The sequence below is a fragment of the Zea mays genome, chromosome 9 (genome assembly GCF_902167145.1).
Source record: "Zea mays cultivar B73 chromosome 9, Zm-B73-REFERENCE-NAM-5.0, whole genome shotgun sequence".
NCBI lineage: Eukaryota > Viridiplantae > Streptophyta > Magnoliopsida > Poales > Poaceae > Zea > Zea mays.
This window is the reverse complement of record NC_050104.1, coordinates 103,436,682-103,458,719: the sequence shown is the minus strand read 5'-3', so window position 1 is coordinate 103,458,719 and position 22,038 is coordinate 103,436,682.

Below are 22,038 nucleotides of genomic sequence, written 5' to 3'. Positions count from 1 at the left end.
TTATTTTCCTTACTTAAAAAGTTAGGCTGGGGTGCTCTGTATTTTTGTAGTGGGGCTCTGGTGGTTATAAGTTCACTGGATTTTTGTTAACCACTTTGGTTATGGTTTTGCAATTTTAATAATTGATTTTCAGTCTACATAAGGCTGATTAAAGCATCTTAATTAGAAACTGGTCCTAATTAATGGTCTCTGCATTTTTCCTAGGTTCTTGGTTGCATAAGTAAACTAGGAAAAATATTACTAATCATTGTTCAACATTTTCTAATGCTTTTCTGATTTTCTCTAAGTTGTGGACAAAATGGCTTTGAATGAATAACTACATTATAATCTCTAATGCTGGGGATTCTACTATTTTTAAACAATGTCTAATTAGGGTATAAGCATCTACAAATTTTCTTAAGCTTAGTACAGAAGAAAAACTAATTTTCCTTAATTAAACAAGGTTTAGGGGGTTTCTGTTTTTAATTTTAAGCTCTAAAATTTAGAACAGAAAGCATATGGTTCAATAATTTTAAATGATAGATCATAATATTCCAGAGCTAGCAAAATTGGTTTGACAGCTTTTCATTAAGATTTCATCAAGTTATGAATTTTCTAAGTTCTTTGGTTATTTAAAAGAATAACAGAATTGATAAAAGGGAAAAACCACTTTGCACTGGGGTCCCTGGCGGTTTTTCTAAGTTTTCCTCGAGAATCAGTCCTTAGGTTACTATTCACATGAGTCGCTGACATTACAGAAAACCCCTCGGGTTCTACAGAACCTAACCCGAGGTCCTTCTTCTACCTCAAACAGTAGCCGCGGCGAAGAAAAGGGCGGAGGGGCTTACCGGCGGCGAGACTGTTCCGGTGAAGTGGTCGAGGGCGAAGGGGAGGTCGCGGGGATCACAACGGTGTGCGGAACGTCAACGGAGATGGCCGGAGTCGGTCGGTCCACGCGCGCAGGCGGGGATGCTCGTCGGCGGCGAGGAGACCGGCCTGGTCACGGCGAGATAGTTCAATCAAATGGGTCAGAGAGGTCCACGGGATGCCAGAGAAGACATGAGCGAAAGGAATTGAGCGGAGACTCACTGGATAGCTCGGTCCACGCGCGGCGGCGGAAGACCGAAGTCCGGTGAGGTTGATCTCGGGCCTCCGGTGAAGTCCGGTCGGGTCCGAGGGCTTGGCGAGCTTCACGGGCTACTGGCGGAGCTAGCCGAAGCACAGGTTGGGCTGGAGGGCGGCTGGAGTGGGCTGGCCATGGCGGCCGTAGCTCTGGCGGCAATGGCGGGCGGAAATTCGCTCGCCGGAGCTAAGGAACGGTGGCTGGCCGATGAGGGTGAGTGCGGGGCGAAGAGAGGTGCGCCCGGGGAGGCTTTATAGGCGCGGGCGGGCACGGCCGAGGGCGTGGGCGCGCGGCGGACTTGACCGGACGCCGGGGCGAGCGCGCGCGCGGGTTGGGCGAGCTCTGGCGGGCCGACCAGGGTCGAACACGTGTGCCCGTGCGTTCTGCCCAAGCTCTGGCGCGTGTGGTCGCTCATCCGAGCCTGCTCTCGCCTTGGTCAGTGCACAAAACCTCTTCTCCTCCCTACAAGCTACCATTCTTGTGTGGAGGTCATAGGATTTTGCCTACTGGTTGCAGAGATATGGAGCCAGGAAATCTGGTCTGTCTCCCTGCCCAAACCCGAGGCAAATCCCAAGTTTTGTCGTGTCTAGGGCTCGCGTCCCAATGCCATCTTCTGGCACACGACAGAGGGGTTAGTTAGACACAAATTTGTCAATGGGGCCATTAGGATTCGAGTTAGGGATCAAGGTGAACATCCCTGATCTTTGGCTCAAGGTCTGAATTTCAGAATTCTGAAATTCAGAATTCCCAATGAGTCCCAACAAAAGAAGCTTGATTTGGGGGTTTTCTTGAATTATTTTGGCTAAGCTTTCTCAATCTATCTTGTTGCTTATCAAATATACTTTAACTTATATTATTGGCTCAACTCAAAATTTTAAACTTTTCATTCCCTTTTGCTTATTTTCTTGAATTTTGTTCATGGGGTTCACTTAGAGTTCTTAATTAGGGTTGCACATTCTTATCTTTTCAAGGACTCAATTGTTTTGATCATGACACTTTTAAACATATACTTGGTGAATTCTTTGTCACTTAAGTTATTTTGATGCTCATGCTTACTTTGGTTCACAGGAAGTAATGGCTCTTGGTGTGGCTTTTTAAGAGAAACCCTAGGTGACACTGGGGTGTCACAGCCTTCCCCCTTAAAGGAATCTCGTCCCGAGATTCAGGCCAGAGTCCTCCCGGGGTGAAGCGAAGGGTGAGACTGATAGGAAAAAGGGTGATGATTGTTATTATTAGGGCAAAACTGCTCTTCGAATGTCATTCTCTTTGCAACTTCAGAAGGAAGTCCTTTTAAGTTTTATCTTTTAGTTACTTCATTCTGAATTAAGATCATATTTTTGGAAATTAGATTCGAAAGGCAGGAGGAGGGGTTGGGGGTGATTACATACCAGCTTCCTTAGGTAGGCAATCGGGGAAGTTGGATCTTAAGAATTCCTCGGTTTCCCAAGTAGCTTCCTCCTCTGAGTGATTACTCCACTGGACCTTGAACATCTTGATCGATTTAGCCCGAGTTGATCTTTCCTTGCAATCCAGAATCTTGGAGGGGTACTCTTGGTACGAGAGATCTGGCTCTATCTCCAATTCTGGCTCTGCTAGAATCTCAGTCGGCAATCGAACACACTTCTTTAGCTGAGATACATGGAATACGCTGTGAATGGCAGACATCTTTGAAGGTAACTTCAGCTTGTATGCCACGGGTCCACATGCTTCTATGATCTCATAAGGTCCAATGTAACGAGGGGCTAGCTTGCCTTTGATTCCAAACCTCTGCACTCCCTTGGTGGGTGATACCTTGAGGTATACAAAACTTCCCACCTCGAACTGGAGAGGTTTCCTTCTTCTGTCATGATAGCTCTTCTGCCTGGCCTGAGCAGCTTCTAGATTCTTCCTGATCAGCTTGACCTTCCTTTCGGCTTCAGTCACCAAATCAGGTCCAAAAACTTCTCTTTCACCAGGCTGAGACCAATTGAGTGGTGTCCTGCACCTTCTTCCATAGAGAGCTTCAAAAGGTGCCATCTTTAGGCTGGACTGATAACTATTGTTATAAGCAAACTCTGCCAAGGAGAGGTGCTTATCCCAGTTCTTGCCACAATCGATCGCACAAGCTCTCAGCATATCTTCCAGAATCTGGTTTACCCTTTCCGTCTAACCATCAGTCTGTGGGTGGTAAGCTGAACTCCTGATTAGCTTGGTTCCCAAAGACTCTTGCAATTGTTCCCAAAATCTGGCAACAAATTGGGCTCCTCGGTCAGAAACAATGGTCCGAGGTAATCCATGCAAACACACGATCCGGTCGATATACAATTCTGCATACTTCTGAGCCTTATCAGTGGTGTGCACAGGAAGAAAATGTGCCACTTTCGTCAATCGGTCCACAATAACCCAAATTGAATCATGATGACGAGAGGTGTTGGGCAGACCCACAATGAAATCCATGCTGATATCGTCCCACTTCCACGAAGGTACGGACAGTGGTCGCAAAGCTCCAGCGGACTTCAAGTGGCTTGCCTTAACCCTCTGACAGGTGTCACACTCTGATACATACTGGGCTATCTCCCTCTTCATTCTGGTCCACCAGTACAAAAGCTTCAGATCATGGTACATCTTGGTGCTTCCCGGATGCATAGAGAATTTGGAGAGATGAGCCTCATCCAAAATTTTCTTCTTGAGATCCCGGTCCTTAGGAATTACCAATCTGCTTTTGAACCATAACACACCCTTCTCATCCTGGCGGAAACAATCATACTTCTCAACCTTCTGATGGAGATTCTTCTTGATAATCTGCACTCCCTTGTCACTGAGCTGGGCCATGATAATCTGGTCTTGCAAAGCTGGCTCAACAGAAATGTGAGACAAAGAACCAGAAGGAATCACTTCAATTTGCATCTCGCTCAACTCATCACACAAGGTGTTAACATGAGAATCCATCATAATACAGTTGCATTGCAACTTCCGACTCAAGGCATCAGCTACCACATTAGCTTTCCCTGGGTGATAATGTACCTCCAGGTCATAATCCTTGATCAGCTCTAGCCATCTTCTCTGCCTCATGTTGAGATCAGCCTGAGTAAAAATGTACTTAAGGCTCTTATGATCAGTGAAGATGTTGCAGTGGGTTCCCATCAGGTAGTGCCTCCACATCTTCAATGCATGAACCACTGCTGCTAACTCAAGGTCATGAGTGGGATAATTTTGCTCATGAGGCCTGAGTGCTCTTGAGGCATAAGCAATGACTCGGTTGTCTTGCATCAAGACACAACCTAGCCCGGTGCCAGAGGCATCGCAATACACATCAAAAGGCTTGCTGCTGTCGGGTTGCGCCAAAACTGGTGCGGTGGTCAGATGCTGCCTCAATGCATGGAAGGCATCTTCGCACTTCTGACTCCACACAAACTTGACTTCTTTCTTCAGCAACTCAGTAATAGGCTTCGCAATCCGAGAGAAGTCCGGAATAAATCTTCGGTAATAACCGGCCAATCCCATAAAACTCCGAATCTGGCGAACAGTCGTTGGTGGCATCCAGTTCATCACCTCTTGCACTTTATCAGGATCAACAGCTATTCCATCCTGAGAGATAGTGTGACCCAAGAATTTGATTTCCTTTAGCCAAAAATCACACTTGGATAGCTTGGCATAAAGGTGGTGCTCTCGCAGACGTTGAAGCACTACATGCAAATGCCCGGCATGTTCTTCTTCGTTCTTCGAGTACACCAGAATATCATCGATAAAAACCACTACGAACTTGTCCAATTCTGGCATGAAAACAGAATTCATCAGATACATGAAGTATGCTGGTGCATTTGTCAGCCCGAATGACATCACCAAAAATTCATACAGCCCATATCTGGTTGAGAATGCCGTCTTCGGAATATCACTTGCTCGTATTTTGATCTGATGGTAGCCAGAGCGAAGGTCTATCTTGGAAAACACCTTGGCCCCGACCAACTGGTCAAAGAGAACGTCAATACGAGGCAAAGGATACTTGTTCTTGATAGTTACCGCATTAAGAGGGCGGTAATCTATACACAGCCTCAAGCTTTCATCCTTCTTCTTCACAAATAGCGCTGGACATCCCCAAGGCGAAGTGCTTGGGCGAATAAATCCCTTATCCAGCAACTCTTGCAATTGCTTCTTCAACTCTGCCAACTCAGCGGGTGGCATTCGGTAGGGCCTCTTAGAAATTGGGGCCGTTCCCGGTTGCAACTCGATGGCGAATTCAATATCCCGGTCCGGTGGCATTCCTGGCAATTCGTCAGGAAAGACATCTGCATACTCACAGACCACTGGGATCTTCTTCAGGGGTATCTCCGTCATAGAGAAAGCACATGACTGAGAAGAACCCTGACTAGGCAGAATCAAAGTGAAATTCCCGCAGAAAGGAGAATTAACTTCCACGGTACGACTGGCTACATCAAGCACAACTTGGTGCAAGGTCATCCAATTTGCTCCTAGAATAATGTCCACATTTTCCAATCCCAACACAAGAAGAGTGGTTTTGATAATGTGGCTTCCCAGTTGAATAGGCACACTTTGGTTTAATTGATTAGTTGCAATTTTACCCCCAGGTGTGACTATCATGAATGACCCTTTTGAGTGAGAGAATGGCAGTTTGCAATTAGCACTGAACTTTTGGCTAATGAAACTATGAGATGCACCAGAATCAAACAGAATTAAAGCAGGTTGATTATAAACTGAAAAGGTACCGGTCATGATAGGAGCTCCTTCTGGCACTTCCTCTAGAGCAGTGAAGTTGAGCTTCCCTTGCCTGACTTGCACCTTCTGCTTTCTTCCCTTGTCTTGATTTGGTGCTGGCATCTGCCTCTGCTGGTTCCTGGGACAATTCTTGGCATAGTGGCCCACATTGCCACAAGTGAAACACTTGTTCCCATTGCCCTGGCGGAACTGCTGCTGCTGCGGAGGCTGATTGTTCCTTGGGGCGGGAGCTGGATAGCGGTTGGGTGCCGGCTGCTGCTGCTGCTGAGGTGGTCTGATCACCCATCTGCCTGCCTGCTGCTGAAAACCCCTGCTCTGATTGTGAGAAACAATCCGGAACCTCTGAGCCTGAGCGGATGGTGCTGCCATTGGTGCCTTCCTCTTCTTCTCTGCCCGGTGAGCAACAATGCAATCCTCCTGAGAGATGGCCATGTTGACCAACTCATTGAAGCTATTGGCCCGGACAGTGTTGAGTCGTTCCCGCAGCTTGGTATTGAGACCCCTGCGGAAGCGATCCCTCTTCTTTTCATCAGAATCAGCATGATACCCTGCATACTGGCATAAGTCGTTGAAGGCTTGCGCATACTGCAGTACCGTGCGGGTTCCTTGATTGAGGGCCAGGAATTCATTCAACTTCCGATCAAGAATGCCAGCTGGAATGTGGTGTCCTCTGAAGGCGGTCTTGAATTCCTCCCAAGATACTTCATGATCAGCGGGGAGCATAGCACGGAAGTGGTCCCACCAAGTCCGAGCTGGGCCGCGAAGCTGCTGTGCGGCGAAGCGAGCCTTGGCCTCATCAGGGCAGTCTCCCGTGAGGAGGGGAAACTTGGACTCGACGACGCGAAGCCACACGTCGGCGTCCAACGGATCCTCTGCCTTGGTGAACAAGGGCGGATGCGTGCTCAGAAACTCCTGGTATGTTGCCATAGCCGGAGGTCGCTGATGCTGGCCTCCACCATGATGCTGTTGGTGGGGCTGACGCTGCAAGAGCTGTCGCAGAATCTCATTCTGCTGGGCCATCAGCTCCTGCACTGTGGGAGCTGGAGGAGGTGGCGGGGGAGCTTGCTCATTCTGCCCGCGACGCTGCCTCGCTGCCATCTGAAAACAGAGATTGTCGCTAATGTTATCCCGACTCATATTTCCGAACGACAAGATATCATCTCATATGGAAGGAAAAGGCCATAATCATAATATTAGGTTCGAAAATGAAGATAACATGGTGACAAGGATCCCACAGATATCAAAAGTTTACAGGGTTACATTAATCAGGGGAAAGTACCCATAAGCCTAGTCTAAAAGGTGATACTACTAAGCTCGCATAGGTTTCTATCCGCCTAAAGAAATGTCAAAGCGACTGCTTAACCCTGAGCGGTGGAAGCGACACTGGATACGGGTGAAGGAGGCATCGCAGAGGTAGTCCCATTGGCACCAGGGGCTGGTCCTAGCTCCTCGGGAGCCTCTTCTCCCTCGCTTCCTGCTTCATTGGCCTTCATCTCCAGGTGGTGCATGTCCAAGTGGTCATTGGCTTCCTCAAGTTCCCTCTGCACGTCGTGGAGCTGGTTCTCCAAGACATCAATAGTGTTATCTCGGATCTCCACTTGCTGCTCCAGGGTGGTAATACGCTGGCTCAGCCTTTCCACCTGCAGATCCTTCTCCACCAACTCTGTGGATAGGTCGACCACAAAATCTTCCCGACTATCGAGAGTGAGCTTGGCAGCCTGAGCGGTGTTAGCAAGAAGTGTCATAGCATCGCTCTGAAGGGCCTGAAGGCGGTACAGCGCACTCATGCACTGAACAGTGACCCTCCCAACCAAGTCAGGATACATTGCCCACACATCCTTCACATGGCTCACGCGGTTACACCACATGGGATCATCCTTCTTTTCAGCAGGGAAGAGTCCCAAGGGGTGCATCACCATCTCCAGGGGATGGTAGCCACAGAAAGTCGTCAGAGTCTTCATGGCTGCTGCCTCAACGGTGTCGTCCGTCCTGAGTCCAATCGTCTCAGAGTCAAGAGAACGCCAACCCGGCTGAAGGGGATGAGCCTCCAAAGTTAGCCAGACCCGACAACGAGGTACCCGATGCTCCTCATACAACTGCACCGTGTACAAAGGGGGCGTAGGGTAACCGGCGGAGTTAAGCACTTCCCACAAGATGGAAGGAAAGCCATCGCGAGAAAGGAAGTCAGAACTGAAACGAGAGTCTCCTCCACTGGCGGGGGTAGGTGAATTCATCTGCGGAAGGGAATCAAGATAAAGATTATGGTGGAAGGAAAAAGAAAAAGAGAGCCCGGATGATTTTAAAGAAAAGGGGTTAGCTCAAATTTTAATTCCTCTTTGTGTTTTATAATGCATGCATGCGGAAAGAAACGTTGCCTCTCAAAAGGGAAATAGGGTGCCTTTTTAGGGCATCCTAAATATAAGTATTGGCCCACAGGGCCTAATTAATTAGCCACCTATTTCTCCCTCTATGCCTAAGGCCTTTTCGTCCTAGGTCTAGCGGTCTAGTCCTGACGATCCGTAGTAGTTTCTAGGCAAGTTTTAGATTTTGAAAATCGGTATTCATGGTTTATTGTCCTTCTCTGTGGTGAAATTTGCTCCGATACCAGCTGTGGCAGAACCACCCGAATTATTCCAGCTTAAGTGCCTAAGTCACGCCTCAGGGGCCGTAACACACTTAAATCGGAATAACCCGTCAGTCCCTCAGATCTAGTCTGATAGAGCCACTTAACCAGGATCAAATTCCACAATCTCACTCGAAGGTGAGTCACAGAAGAAATACAATAAAACAGGAAACCTCAAATTAAGTATGGAGTTATTACATAAATCGGAGTTTTTGGAGTAGCAAATAAAGTTCACAAATTAAAGTGCAACGGATAATCGATGTCGTCGGTAACGAGGAAATGGGCAAGGCCTAGCCCACTACTCCTCATGCTCCTCTCCTGCCGGAGCAACATCCCACTCGACCGTCCAACCCGGTGGCAGGGTGGTAGGCCAAGTCACACCATCAACTACATCCTGCATGGTACCTGCAAAAATGGTGCCACAAGCAAGGCTGAGTATACTAATACTCAGCTAGACTTAACCGGTGTGAGGAGTCTACTCCTCTACCTCTAGACTATGCAGCTGTTTGGCTGAGGGGTTTGGTTTGCCAAAAGCACTAGCTGTTTCTAAAATCAACTTTTAGCTTTTCAAATTCTACCATCATTAACTTAGCTAGATTTGCTCCTTCTAAGCATACATGGTAACAAGCAATTAGTTCAATCAACAAGTTATCTCATGTAATCCACATTTCACTTCTTACTCGATGCAGTACAAGGAATCAAGCAGTCTCATTAGCTGCGAGAAGCAGACGATTCGAATCGAGTTTTAACCTTGCAAGGTAAACCTAAACACACGGCATGTCAGGGTACTCCGACCCCACACATGACAACCGTCCCCATTGATTCCCCGTTCGCGTCCAGGCCTCACCGCCTTGGCATACAATGCTCCACTGACCCCGGCTGCCGCCGTGCAGTGACCGCACTTGTACCCACCATAGCTAGCATGGGAGACCCTGTCTCAGGTCGCATGAGGGATAAAGTCCGCGCCCGGCTTCACTCAGGTACTAGGTTTACCGGTTACCATTTTTCCCGGCATGTGCTTAGTACGTTCAAAAGCTTGACTCAGGTATCCACACATTAATCCTTAATTCATTTTTCCCGTCTCATGGACAAGGCATCCTCCCTGGATCCAAGTCCATAGACCAACATATATCCCATTATCAAGATGAGTACAATCAATTCCTGACCTCGCGCGAGTGCTAGAAAATCACTCGACTTCTACCGAGATCCTGATTAGCAAGCAGCTACTCGACCTAGCATACTAGTATTCATCTCAAAAAGGAATCCTAAGTTCATGCAACTAGAGGTTTCAAGCAACTCCTACACTTAAGTGCACATTACAGTCCTACAAGCATTAAGTGTAGTAAAGTAGCATATATTAACATGGTTATGCATAAAACCGGGGCTTGCCTTCAATTGCTGGGGCTGCGGGGAGATCCTCAATAGCAGCCTCTGAAGCCTGCTCCTGGTCCTCCTCTTGGACAGGTCCTTGCTCGGGGATGAGCACGTACTCTCCGTCGGCAAGATTACAATCTAATGAATGCAATGCGTAAGATATATGCATGATACAATATGTGCTTTAGAATTTACAACTTTTAAAAATGTAGGGTCTTTAGAATTTAAGCAAGATAACCTTACTTATGTAAAACCTTTTAGTGGTATACTTGGTAAATTGGGTTAGTTTAATGGGATGAGGTTTATTCCTCCTTTTCTTTTCTTTTATTCCTTTTTAATGTTTTGGAGTAGGTTTGAACTACAAGTTGCTTTTATAGAATTCCAAAAATTCTGCAAAAATTACAGTGGCTTGTTACTGGTGTATGATTCTCTGTCTCAAAATTTGGGGTTCAGAAAGTGAATGGTTTTCTCTGGACAAAATTGCCAAATCTTAAGGCAGAAGGGGTACTTTGAACTACAACTATTATTTAACAGTGGGTAATTCTTTAAAACTTATTTTTGCTGGCTTTTAGGTGTCATAACATGACTTGATACAAATTTCTAGTCATTAATACCTTTTAATTCTTTTCCTATGGTTTTCTTAAGGTTTCTAGCCAAAGGGGTGCTTTCTACTACCACTATGTTTGAAAAACATCAAACAACAGAGTTCTTATTTTTCTTAGCTAGTATTTTGTGCAAGAGCAATCATTCTGAAGTTTGGCTTCTTTTTGCTTAAGGGAAGGGGTGGTTTGCATTATTTAAGTCAAATGGCCTTTCTCACAAATTGCTAGCAAAAGGCATGGGTTCACTTCTTTTTCATGGATTTGTATTTTTCTCTGGTGGTTTATCTCATCATGGACTTAGCTAATTTTTGGTTGCCCATTATCTCATTATTTGAGGTTGTTTATAATTTATTGGGAAAATGCCTTATTACCACTTTGTATTTATTTTCCTTACTTAAAAAGTTAGGCTGGGGTGCTCTGTATTTTTGTAGTGGGGCTCTGGTGGTTATAAGTTCACTGGATTTTTGTTAACCACTTTGGTTATGGTTTTGCAATTTTAATAATTGATTTTCAGTCTACATAAGGCTGATTAAAGCATCTTAATTAGAAACTGGTCCTAATTAATGGTCTCTGCATTTTTCCTAGGTTCTTGGTTGCATAAGTAAACTAGGAAAAATATTACTAATCATTGTTCAACATTTTCTAATGCTTTTCTGATTTTCTCTAAGTTGTGGACAAAATGGCTTTGAATGAATAACTACATTATAATCTCTAATGCTGGGGATTCTACTATTTTTAAACAATGTCTAATTAGGGTATAAGCATCTACAAATTTTCTTAAGCTTAGTACAGAAGAAAAACTAATTTTCCTTAATTAAACAAGGTTTAGGGGGTTTCTGTTTTTAATTTTAAGCTCTAAAATTTAGAACAGAAAGCATATGGTTCAATAATTTTAAATGATAGATCATAATATTCCAGAGCTAGCAAAATTGGTTTGACAGCTTTTCATTAAGATTTCATCAAGTTATGAATTTTCTAAGTTCTTTGGTTATTTAAAAGAATAACAGAATTGATAAAAGGGAAAAACCACTTTGCACTGGGGTCCCTGGCGGTTTTTCTAAGTTTTCCTCGCGAATCAGTCCTTAGGTTACTATTCACATGAGTCGCTGACATTACAGAAAACCCCTCGGGTTCTACAGAACCTAACCCGAGGTCCTTCTTCTACCTCAAACAGTAGCCGCGGCGAAGAAAAGGGCGGAGGGGCTTACCGGCGGCGAGACTGTTCCGGTGAAGTGGTCGAGGGCGAAGGGGAGGTCGCGGGGATCACAACGGTGTGCGGAACGTCAACGGAGATGGCCGGAGTCGGTCGGTCCACGCGCGCAGGCGGGGATGCTCGTCGGCGGCGAGGAGACCGGCCTGGTCACGGCGAGATAGTTCAATCAAATGGGTCAGAGAGGTCCACGGGATGCCAGAGAAGACATGAGCGAAAGGAATTGAGCGGAGACTCACTGGATAGCTCGGTCCACGCGCGGCGGCGGAAGACCGAAGTCCGGTGAGGTTGATCTCGGGCCTCCGGTGAAGTCCGGTCGGGTCCGAGGGCTTGGCGAGCTTCACGGGCTACTGGCGGAGCTAGCCGAAGCACAGGTTGGGCTGGAGGGCGGCTGGAGTGGGCTGGCCACGGCGGCCGTAGCTCTGGCTGGCCACGGCTCTGGCCGAAGCACAGGTTGGGCTGGAGGCGCGGGCGGGCACGGCCGAGGGCGTGGGCGCGCGGCGGACTTGACCGGACGCCGGGGCGAGCGCGCGCGCGGGTTGGGCGAGCTCTGGCGTGCCGACCAGGGTCGAACACGTGTGCCCGTGCGTTCTGCCCAAGCTCTGGCGCGTGTGGTCGCTCATCCGAGCCTACTCTCGCCTTGGTCAGTGCACAAAACCTCTTCTCCTCCCTACAAGCTACCATTCTTGTGTGGAGGTCATAGGATTTTGCCTACTGGTTGCAGAGATATGGAGCCAGGAAATCTGGTCTGTCTCCCTGCCCAAACCCGAGGCAAATCCCAAGTTTTGTCGTGTCTAGGGCTCGCGTCCCAATGCCATCTTCTGGCACACGACAGAGGGGTTAGTTAGACACAAATTTGTCAATGGGGCCATTAGGATTCGAGTTAGGGATCAAGGTGAACATCCCTGATCTTTGGCTCAAGGTCTGAATTTCAGAATTCTGAAATTCAGAATTCCCAATGAGTCCCAACAAAAGAAGCTTGATTTGGGGGTTTTCTTGAATTATTTTGGCTAAGCTTTCTCAATCTATCTTGTTGCTTATCAAATATACTTTAACTTATATTATTGGCTCAACTCAAAATTTTAAACTTTTCATTCCCTTTTGCTTATTTTCTTGAATTTTGTTCATGGGGTTCACTTAGAGTTCTTAATTAGGGTTGCACATTCTTATCTTTTCAAGGACTCAATTGTTTTGATCATGACACTTTTAAACATATACTTGGTGAATTCTTTGTCACTTAAGTTATTTTGATGCTCATGCTTACTTTGGTTCACAGGAAGTAATGGCTCTTGGTGTGGCTTTTTAAGAGAAACCCTAGGTGACACTGGGGTGTCACATGCGTCAAAATTTTCCTCGGAAAAAGTCTTTCCGCCAGAACGTCTTTCGTGCTTTTTGGCTACTTCGAAAGTGGGATCCTGAAAATGACGGAGTACACGTAAGCAGCCAAGGCCGACCGAGCCGAGGGACTCCTACGCCTCCGCGATACGGATACCTCACTCATCACCTTCTGCGAAAAGTAACTCACGCTCGAATAAGCGATTCCGCTGACCGAACAAGTCTTAATGCTCGGAAACCTTTCTGCCGAAACGGTTTTTCGGGTTTTCTCGACTACATCGATAGCCGAATCCTACAGACGAGTAAAGAGTACACGTAAGCGGCAAGGCCGACCGAGCCGAGGGACTCCTACGCCTCCGGGATATGGATACCTCACTCATCACCTTCCACGAAAAGTAACTCTCGCTCGGACAAACAATTCTGTTACCGACAAATTAGTCTTGATATTCAAAACAAGAGGAAAAGAAACGCAGTTTTACAACACAACGACAGTATGTTTGGGCCTCGGCGGCCGCAGAAAACATACGCACACTACAAGATAAACTGATCCTGCAGGCTCAGACCTTGACGGAGGGAGAGCAGCAGCACCCTCGGCGTCAACTCCACCTTCGGCGAAGTCCGACCGAGCCTCGGACGGCAACACGGTCGGAGGATCTCCGCTCCAAAGGACGACGTCAACACCACGCCCGGGCCATCGCCGCCAGGGTCTCCTCCAGGTATCCGGCTCGAGCAGACGGCTCGGCCGGCCGCCCCGAAGCCTCAGCTAGCTGTCCCCCGAGGACACCTGCCCGGCTCATGGCCTCGGCAACCCGACCCCGGCGCTGGTCCTGCCAGTGGACGGCCTGGCCAGGCTTCGGCCGACGAAGTCTTCTATTCGAGCCAACTCTGCCTCTGTCCACACTGACACCGCTGCCTCCGACTCCGGCTCATCGAAGAGCGGCCGAGGGTTCCTTTAGCTAAGCAAGAGAAGCCTCGGGCGGCAAGGCCGACCGAGCCGAGGGACTCCTACGCCTCCGGGATACAGATACCTCACTCGTCACCTTCGCACGAGGCAACTCACGCTTGGTGAAGCGGTTCAGTTAGCTGACAGGCGAGTCCTAGTGCTCGAAATGAGGAAAAAACACGGCTCCGTGCCAAAAATACATACATGTTCAGGCCCCGACAGCCACAATGAACAAACACCGGCACTCAAGGTGCCATTACAAGCGGAACTCCGGTTCCACCTCCGCAGGTACGAACAACCCCCCCATGTTGGAGGGTCTGCGGAGCAACAGAACGCCGATGGATGGCTCGCTGACGCCCACTCCGGCAGCAGCAACAACGACCTCCGCCCCGGGCGGCCAAACAACAACAGCAATGACCTCAGGGCAGACGCTGATGCGACAAGGCCCTCGCCCGCGTCCCCTCCCAAGGGGCGAGGACATACAGAAGGCCGTGGAGTTGGAGGTCAGTCCGCGGGTGGCGCCGGCTATCTCGTCGGTGGAGAAACCTCTTCCGGCTACCTCGATGGGAGGTGGCACCGGAAGCAGCGCCGAAGCCGCTCAGGCCGGAGAGCCGGACACGCGGCAGCTGCCAGCACCACGAACGACGAACACCCTTCCCCCCAATCACTAAGGGAAGGAGCGGGCCGCTGCCCGCGCGGAGACCGGCGCCAACTCGACGCACTCCCCACCCCAGCACTGATGATGAAAATCCTTGAAGCTGAGAGAGGGGCAGAGGCCGCAGCCCAGTTTGCTTCTCCCCACCATCAAACTGGTGGTCACCATCTTGGGTGACCACCGGCGAGGGGATGCAGCCGGGATGCCTGATGAAAATCCTTGAAGCCGAGCGATGGCTGAAAGGTACCAACTTCCGCGAAGTTGCGTTCCTCCAACGACGACAAGGCGGAAGAACCGCGGGCGCTCCCCATCCAGGGGCTCGGAAGGTGGAAGGACGCGATGCATGAAGGGAGTGCGCGGACATGGTTGCCTTCCAAGGGGGTCGCCCTCCTTTTAAAGGCAACTCTCCCCACTTGCGTCCTCAGCCGGTGCGAATCGAGTCTTCTCCAACACGCTCTAAGGTCCTCCCCCTACGACACGGGGGCTGGGTCCCATGCGTCATGCAAGCTGGCCCAGGGCAGAAGAAGCCAAACCGCCACGCGCGGTGCGCGTAACTACCCAGCGGCTACAAGCGCTCCTCCACTTTCGCCCAAACCGGCGGGTGAAAGGGCGGACCGCCATGCAGGCGGCATGTAACCGCACCAAGGGGGCGCGCCCTTTCGACTTTGACGCGTCCAGCATGGAGGCCCAGGCCCACACGTCATGTAACCGGCGCGCCGGTTACTACGTGCGAGAAACTGCACCGCCACTCGTGCCAGTACCGCGCCTTCTCGACTGCGGAACCGGTGCCGCGACTCGAGGCAACCCTGCGCGTGACCCGACTGTGCCAACCGAGCACATCGGTCACGGGTCAGTCAGCCGCGAGAGAAGGCACGACGGTCGATACGGCCAGAAATGGGCCGGCAGTAATGGCGGTGGCAGGCGGGCGGAAGCAACAGTCAAGTCGTCAGCAAGCTCACGTCCCCTCCTGGGACAGCGAGAGGACCCTCTCCCACGTCGTGAAGACGACGCGCCCGTGTTCCGTTCCTCAAACGGCTCGCGCACGCACAACGGCTGCCCCGCAAACCACTCGTCCCGTCGCATTAACTCTGCGGCAGGGCAGGCGGCACCTTTGGCAGGCGAAGCAGGCGACGCTTCACCACCGCCATGATGACCACGTCAAAAAAGGTGCGCCACATCATTCGATTTCGTATCCTTTTCCACTTCCTCTTTCTCTCTCTTGCCATAGGGACCGGGAAAGGGGATACTCCGAAAGGGATCCTTCTCCGCGAAGGAAGCGGGCCCCGAGCCCCCCTACTGATCAGAGGTTCGAAGGCTGGCCCCTCGGAAGGGTTCAACAGCCGCCTCAGAGCACTCGAGCTCCGCGCCCACTACTGATCAGAGGTTTGAAGGCTGGCCCCTCGGAAGGGTTCAACGGCCGCCTCAGGCCACTCGGGCTCCGCGCCCACTACTGATCAGGGGTTCGTAGGCTAGCCCCCAAAGGGTTCTGACAGCCGCCTCAGAGCACGCAGAGCGAGGGATGACCCTGGGTACGTTCGATACATAACCAAGGCTCGGGCTACGCTCCCGAGGTACCCTAGGACATTTCCGAGACCGACGGGAACGATTTTGTAATGGAATCCCACCAGAGGGAGGCATCGAGCCCTCGGACCCCGTCAAAAGGGTACCGGGTCCGGCAAATCACCCGCAGGTACTTTTGGAGCGCGCCTCCGGGCCACTAGCCGACACCTAACAAATGGGGCACGGACGTCCACTCGGATTACTCGTTAGCAACTCACTGGAGACACCATGTTTGGCGCCCTCCGAGGGCAACATGGCGCTTTCCCCCCTCCTCCTTGCGGAAAGGCGACGCAGGGGCGTATGAAAAAAAGCCGAGTCTGTCCTTGACCGTCCTCTCGCTCTGTGCGGAGGCTCGGGGGCTGCTCTCACAAACCCGGCTCCGGCCAAACCGTTGACAGCGTCAACATACCAGCCCGAGAACTTGGGACTCGACTATGCACCCGGGCTACGACCAGTTCGCATGAGGGAACAACCAGACCGGCTGAAGCATCACGAAACGTGCTAAGACTTCGAAGGAGTCAAATCACTCCTCCGAGGCCTCGGGGGCTACCCCGGCGGGTGCACTCGCGCGCACCCACCGGAACGAAACGCAATCGAGAAAGGCCGGTCCCCTTGCAAAAAAGTGCGACAAAAGCCTCCAAGCGTGTATTAACACTCCCTTCGAGGCTCGGGGGCTACTGTCGGGGACCATAATTAGGGGTTCCCCCAAGACTCCTAATCTCAGCTGGTAACCCCCATCAGCACAAAGCTGCAAAGGCCTGATGGGTGCGATAAGGTCAAGGCTCGATCCACTCAAGGGACACGATCTCGCCTCGCCCGAGCCCAGCCTCGGGCAAGGGCAGCCGACCCCGAAGGATTCACGTCTCGCCCGAGGGCCCCCTCAAACAACGGACACACTTTCGGCTTGCCCGAGGCCCAGTCTTCGCCGAGAAGCAACCTTGGCCAGATCGCCACACCGACCGACCGTATCGCAGGAGCATTTAATGCAAGGATGGCCTGACACTTTATCCTGACGCGCGCTCTTCAGTCGACAGAGCCGAAGTGACCGCAGTCACTTCGCCACTCCACTGACCGACCTGACAAGAAGACAGTGCCGCCTATGTCGCTCTGACTGCTGTGCCACTCGACAGAGTGAGGCTGACAGCAGCCAAGTCCGGCCTCGGGCGCCATAGGAAGCTCCGCCTCGCCTGACCCCAGGGCTCGGCCCCCGTCTCGGCCTCGGACGATGGACTCCGCCTCGGCTCCAGAAGACGACGAACTCCGCCTCGCCCGACCCCAGGGCTCGGACTCACCCTCGGCTCCGGAAGACGACGAACTCCGCCTCGCCCGACCCCAGGGCTCGGACTCAGCCTTGGCCTCAGACGACGGTCTCTGCCTCGCCCGACCCGGGGCTCGGACTCGTCCTCGACCTCGGAAGACACTCAACCTCGGCCTCGGAGGAGCCTCCGCTTTGCCCGACCCAGGGCTCGGACCGACCACGTCACAGGGGGGCCATCATTACCCTACCCCTAGCTAGCTCAGGCAACGGGGAACAAGGCCGGTGTCCCATCTGGCTCACCCCGGCAAACAAATAATGATGGCGCCCCGCATGCTCCATGACGACGGCGGCTCTCAGCCTCTTACGGAAGCAAGGAGACGTCAGCAAGGACTCGACAGCCCCGACAGCTATCCTTCCGCAAGGCTCCAACGCTCCTCCGACGGCCACGGCATCACATGAACAGGGTGCCAAAACCTCTCCGGCTGCCACGACGGCATGTACTTAGGGCTCTAGCTCCTCTCTGCTAGACACGTTAGCACACTGCTACATCCCCCATTGTACACCTGGGCCCTCTCCTTACGCTTATAAAAGGAAGGTCCAGGGCTCTCGTACAAAAAGGTTGGCCGCGCGGGAGAACGGGCCAACGCGTAAGTCCCTCGCTCTCTCCCACGCGGACGCTTGTAACCTCCTACTGCAAGCGCACCCGACCTAGGCGCAGGACAACACGAAGGCCGCAGGTTTCCCCTTTTTGCCTGTCTCCTCTCCCCCCTTCGTGCTCCGTCTCGCACCGACCAATCTTGGCTGGGACACGTGACGACAATTTACTCGTCGGTCCAGGGACCCCCCCGGGGTCGAAACGCCGACAACGCCGCACGGCCAACCTTTTCATACGAGAGCCCTGGACCTTCCTTTTATAAGCGTAAGGAGAGGGCCCAGGTGTACAATGGGGGATGTTGCAGTGTGCTAACGTGTCTAGCAGAGAGGAGCTAGAGCCCTAAGTACATGCCGTCGTGGCAGCCGGAGAGGTTTTGGCACCCTGTTCATGTGATGTCGTGGCCGTCGAAGGAGCGCTAGAGCCTTGCGGAAGGACAGCTGTCGGGGCTGTCGAGTCCTTGCCGACGTCTCCTTGCTTCTGTAAGGGGCTAAGAGCCGCCGTCGTCATGGAGCACGCGGGGCGCCATCATTATTTGTTTGCAGGGGCGAGCCAGATGGGACACAGGTCTTGTTCCCCGTAGCCTGAGCTAGCTAGGGGTAGGGTAATGATGGCCCCCCCCCCTGTGACGTGGTCGGTCTGAGCCCTGGGTCGGGCGAGGCGTAGGCTCCTCCGAGGCCGAGGTCAAGTCTGTCTTCCGAGGTCGAGGACGAGTCTGAGCCCCGGGTCGGGCGAGGCGGAGTTCGTCGTCTTCCAGAGCCGAGGCTGAGTACGAGCCCTGGGGTCGGGCGAGGCGGAGTTCGTCGTCTTCCGGAGCCGAGGCTGAGTCCGAGCCCTGGGGTCGGGCGAGGCGGAGTCCATCGTCCGAGGCCGAGACGGGGGCCGAGCCCTGGGGTCGGGCGAGGCGGAGCTTCCTATGGCGCCCGAGGCCGGACTTGGCTGCTGTCAGCCTCACTCTGTCGAGTGGCATAATAGTCAGAGCGACGCAGGCGGCGTTGTCTTCTTGTCAGGTCGGTCAGTGGAGCGGCGAAGTGACTGCGGTCACTTCGGCTCTATCGACTGAAGAGCGCGCGTTAGGATAAGGTGTCAGGCCATCCTTGCATTAAATGCTCCTGCGATACGGTCAGTCGACGTGGCGATCTGGCCAAGGTTGCTTCTCGGTGAAGACTGGGCCTCGGGCGAGCCGAAGGTGTGTCCGTTGTTTGAGGGGCCCTCGGGCGAGACATGAATCCTTTGGGGTCGGCTGCCCTTGCCCGAGGCTGGGCTCGGGCGAGGCGAGATCGTGTCCCTTGAGTGGACCGAGCCTTGACCTTATCGCACCCATCAGGCCTTTGCAGCTTTGTGCTGATGGGGGTTACCAGCTGAGATTAGGAGTCTTGGGGGTACCCCTAATTATGGTCCCCGACACTATCGCCACTGGAATGGACTAAAACAGAGTTAAAATGAAGAAGTTATGGGGTTTTCCAATATCTATGAATTGTGTAACACCCGAGGTGTTACTTAGGGTTTTCACTCAAGACTATACAAGTAAGCCATCATCACATGTGACTTAAGTTGGGAAAAGTACACCAAAGTTGGAGCTCAAGATCCTAAGTAAGTGCAACCCACCTTAGAAGTCATACCTTGGCTTGTTATGTGCATATAATGGGGAGAATTGCCCAAACCCTAATTCAAACCCCTTTGGACAAGTGGAGCACTAGAAGTAAGCATGAACAAAAGGGTATGAAAACCACATGATCATGACTTGGGCCAATTATAAAAGATGTAGTACACTTGATACCCTACAAATGATAGTAAGAAAGTGACCCCAAAAAGAATTCAGAAAAAACCCCAAAAGGTTCACCAAAGGGTTAAGCACAAAAGAAAAATCAGAATTCTTCTAAGTCCAAAACACCCCCTTTTTCAAAGATCAAACATGTTCACCTTGATCCCAAACTTAAAACCATTTGGCCCTATTGACAAAGTGGCGCCAAAATACCTCTAGAACACCCTGGAGATGTTTGAACCCAACCCTAAGTCGTTTGACATGACTTGGCACAAGTTTTGTCTCGGTTTGGACAGCTAGGACAGAGACAACTTCCCACCCCCATATCTCTCTAACCCGACCACATCTACCCTTGGAACTCACATGAACTAGGTAGCCCTAGGTGCAGGGAAGAGATCTCTCACAGGTCTTAGGGCAAGATTCGCACATTTTGGCCGCTCAGCAGAGGATAGAACACGAACAGAAGCAAAGATCCACGTGTTCGACACGCTCTGAGCTCGCCAAAGCACGCCCGCGCGCGCCCCCGCATGCCCCACGTCGCGCGAAAGCCGAGCCGGTGCCATTGCCCGCGCCCGCGCCTATAAAGCCCCCATAGACGTCGACCGTACTCCTCCGCGCACGCTCGACCTCACCGGAGCCAGAGATCACCGACGTTTGCCCTGCAAACGGCGTGCCCGCGGCCGCCCGATCCCCCGCCACCTTAGACTGGCCTGCAGAGCCTTTCCCAGCAACGCCCGACCCTCGGAAGAGACCGTGCATGCCTCGGTGAAGCTCCCCGAGCAAGGAATCGGACTTTGCCTCGCCGGAGAAGCCAGTCCACGGTCACCGGACTTCACCCAATCGCCGGTGAACGTAGATCGGGTAAGTCTCCGCACCATTTTCCGATTCCCTGCACGCATAGCCTCTACGTCATTCCATGGAGCTCATCGTGCCGTTTAATTGAATTAGATCGCCGTGGTTAGGCCGAAACACCTGCCGCCGACGAGATCACCCGCCTGCGCACGTGGACCGGTCGATTCCGGCCACCACCGTCGTCGAGCCATACCTCGCTGTGACCGCCAGGACCTCCCGAAGCCAACCCTGCCCCTCGCCGGACCTCTCTCGCCGCCGGTAAGCCGCGCCGCCCTTTTCCTTTCCGCGAGTACTGTTTACATAAGGGGAGGGACCTCGGGGGGGAAGAAGAAAAGGCCAAGGGGTTTTGTGCGCTGTCAGTGACTCAGGGGAATAGTAGCGCAGGGGTAGAAATGAATGGATTGATTTAGAAAGAACCCAGGGTCTTCGGTGCAAAGTAGTTTTCCAGGAAACCTTTTAAAATATTCTGATTTAAAATCTAAACAGAACTTGAAAAATTCATAACTTCAGTTTGGTTTACCCAAATCGAGTCAAACCAATTTTGCCAGATCCTAAATAATGTAAACTACTTAGGAAAAATATAAAACTCCTAAGTGTTGCAGAAAACTTTAAAGTTTTGATTTAAATAGTTAACTGGTCAAAAGCTAAAAGAAATAAGGAAAAATAGCTACACTATTTGACTGGGGTTAAGAAAATTTAGAGAAATACTTAATCACTTCCTAACCTGTTTAAAAATAATAAACCCCTCTGTACACCAAGTTAAGGTAGAGTTTACCATTTAAATCATTTTTAGCCTAAAGTTAGAGAAAATATTAAAGGTAGTTTAAAATAAGAACAAGGGAGCACCCACATTTTTGTTAGCTCCCTTATTCAGTGTAATTTACTAGAAAAAATTATTATACCCTTGTTTAGTGCAAAAGGAAGGAGATACCTTTTAATATAGAAAAAAAGGAAACCTTAGAAAAACCCCATAAAAATAACCCCAAGGAGAAAACACCCCAAACCTTGGGGTAACTAATGTTTTGTTATTAAGAACATAGGAAAAATATAAAATCTGTTGTTTGATATTTTTCAAATAACAAGATAGTAGTAAGTGCCTTTTTAACATTAAACTTTAGAAAATCACAACTAAATAACCACCAAATAATCTTCTGTGATTTTTGGCACAGAAGCATGTTGTTACTTTTAGATACCAGCAAAAATGACCCTTAGGACAGAACCCACCCCTAGTTAAGAGTTATAGTGCAAAGTGACCCCTTTGCCCCAACTTTTATTGTTTTTGTCCAGGGCATATTTTATTTATTCTGGACCTCAAATTTATAGGACAGACTACAGTAACCAATAGTAACCCACTGTAAATTTTTCAGAATTTTTGGAAGGAGTTAAATCACTGT